A 2,978-nucleotide genomic window follows, 5' to 3' on the forward strand; every position below is an offset into this window, starting at 1 on the left:
AACAGTAAACCAGAAATAATAAACGTGAAAGATTGAACCGGGCTTGTGTTTGACACAATTCCCTTAAACAGATTCGCGGTCTGTTCCCAGGGTACACCGGTTCGAAAACAGCCGCGGTGTGCTGCCGGACCTGACGACTTGCCTGAAACGAAATCAAGAATAATGCTGCAGAGAGAAGAGAAGATAGAGCTGTGTGTTTTCGGTGTGTCTAAAACTACTGCATATGGCCTGGTTTTATAATGATAAAACCCATAACTATATTCAACTCAATAATGACCATTAAAATGCAATAATGGTCATTAGTGCGGAATATGAAACTAAAAATCATAATAATAATAATAATAATAATAATCAGTTACAGAATAATTATTAATGACATCATTAACAATTAGTTATGATCATTAATCCAGCAGTTACGATTTCAATATCTCAAAAACAAATGCAAATAAATTTGCAAATTTGCAAAATTTGCCCCCCCCCCCCCTAGGAGATGTAGTAAAACACATCACAAATTTTCAAATAAGAAGTGAGAATGGCACCTTATAAACCATTCTCAATTTTGTTCCCCAACCGTGGGATAAAGTTTCACCACTTCATTATTTTGAGACATTCATTCACACACACTTTGCTTAATCTTCCAACAAGAAATAGATTTGTAAAACTAAAACAGCCAACTGGTGGTTTGATCGGATGAAAATGAACTACGTATCAATATAAGCTAATTAGTTCACAAGATATATAAATTAATACAAAAAATCACAATAGGATTCAAATCAATTAACCAAGTAACCAACTCATGTAGAAGACAATTTCTACATGATAAATCTGTGGAACTGATTGATGAAAGCGTCTTAAAGCGGAGTTGAACAACCCATTGCCTAAACAGTCTTGTCGGTCCGATGTCCGGTTTGGTTTTTAATCCATGACTACCCATAGCCTACACGGTACCCAAAAAGAAAAAAATTAGAAAACAACAATCCAACATTACCACTAATTTGCCAGATACACACCAAACAAACAATTAGTTTGATCAGGTGGCACCAGATGCAGATTAAAGGCAAAGTTTGGAAGGATACGAATTATAAAAATGCAAATTGCCATGATCCACATTCATGCATAAATAATTTATAGAGCAAGATGAAGAAAAAATCAAACAAGTGCAGCGCTATTATGCATATGCTAAAGCATCGTCTATAGCGCATGCTTTATATGTCATTCCAGCCTTGGCTGGTGGCAGAGGCTCTTGACTCTTGGGAGGAAGACCATTTTCAAATCCATCCTATCATGGGGTATGTTATTGGTGTAATATAGGAGTAGGAATAATAGATGCGTGTGTGAGTTCTCGTTACAGGAAAAGCACATGCATTTTAATTAACATTAGATACAAAAGTGTAATTATAACATGCAATATATTAAGAATGCATATATGCACTTTTATATGTAGTAATACATCAGATATAATTACCAATACATACATTACATATAGTATAATAATGAAAATGTAACTTATAAAGCAATGCATACACTAAGATATAACCGGTATCAAACGCATATATGACTAAAGTATTATATTTATGGATCAGAGAGAAACATAGATGTGGTTTCTAAAATTGCTTAAAAAATAAGCGTCACCTCCATGCCTTTGGATACTATCAAAAAACCCCACAACCAACATCATCAACATTAACACTTCCAATGGTCTCACAGGACCACCTACTACCAAGTGGCAGTAGAGCCCGATCTATTACCTAGATGAAGCCGATCAATTGTTGAATGCTATGGCCGGCTAGTCTTACATTCTTCATTTTACAACATTTCATATAATTACTTTTGTGGTTGGCCCTTAGTTCTTTGAAGCAGGCATAGCAAATTCACCAGAAACCATAATTAAGTTAAGTTTGTGCAAATGACATGGTTTTCGCTACAACAATATACCATGAGTTCCAATCCCACAACTATTGCTCATAAAACATCATAATTTGTGGACAATGAATACACTAAAATGTTGTAATAGATTGTATTGCTGTAAGGATAATGGTTACTCAAGAGGCGAGTTTAGACCACCAGGTTACATAATTAATTAACGCTATACTAGTACCAATTTAACTATTGGTCTAATATGGACAACAATTTCATAATTCAAGTTTTCAGTTTTTAATTGACCTTGGATAAAATCCCAAAAATTTCTATTTTCCTTGAATGTGACATGGAAAGGCGGAGGATTTAATCATCTAAAAGAAATAATCGGCATATGAATCCCTCCGAAAGAATCCTTTACTATTATATAGTGGTTAATAGAACGAATCACAACATCACGACTTGAATGTGGTTTATGTTAAGGAAATCAGATAGTAGTACTTGTTAATAGAAGTCAACATATAACAAACATCTTTTATTTCCCACAAACGTTACAAAGATATATAAACCAGGATTTAATTATTAATAAAATCCGAAAATACACTATCAGAAATTTAAAGCAGACATGTATGAAAGATAGTCGGAAGCTTGGATAACAATATTAAGAAACCACATATTATATCATCCTGGTTAACTTAGGCACACTTGAAGCCACTTGGGACTTTCTTGCCACAAACATTCAGAAGCAAGCTAAGAGACACAGGAACATTCAGATTGATCCCCAAAACATTAGCTTTGATGGCGGTGCATAGGCAAACCGCAGCCTCGAGGTCAGCAAGGCCTTGGATGAGAGTGCAACACGGTTTTACAGGGGGTGAACCCACTTCAACTCCAACCAACCCACCAAGCAGATTGGCACACACCCCAAGTTTCAAGGTGTCTTTAGGGCAGGTAGCCTTATTTGGCTTAGGCTGCGGTTTTGGCTTAGGGGTGATCGGGCTACCGCAAGTCCCACAGCCACTCACCATGGCAAACAAGAGAAGATTCATAGCTAGAAAGAGAACTAGTGAGGCCTTGCTCTTTGAAGCCATTTGTAAACAGTGGTGACTATAAGAGAGTGT

At 36.1% G+C, this 2,978-nt stretch overlaps 1 pseudogene; it reads right to left on the bottom strand.

Annotated features, from left to right (window-relative positions):
• Positions 1-2,371: 2,371 nt before the first annotated feature.
• LOC143599370 (14 kDa proline-rich protein DC2.15 pseudogene) lies at positions 2,372-2,978 on the bottom strand (annotated as a pseudogene).

The sequence above is a fragment of the Bidens hawaiensis genome, unplaced genomic scaffold, assembly GCF_021521415.1.
Source record: "Bidens hawaiensis isolate Kalapana, Puna unplaced genomic scaffold, B.hawaiensis_p1.1 tig00052081_1, whole genome shotgun sequence".
NCBI lineage: Eukaryota > Viridiplantae > Streptophyta > Magnoliopsida > Asterales > Asteraceae > Bidens > Bidens hawaiensis.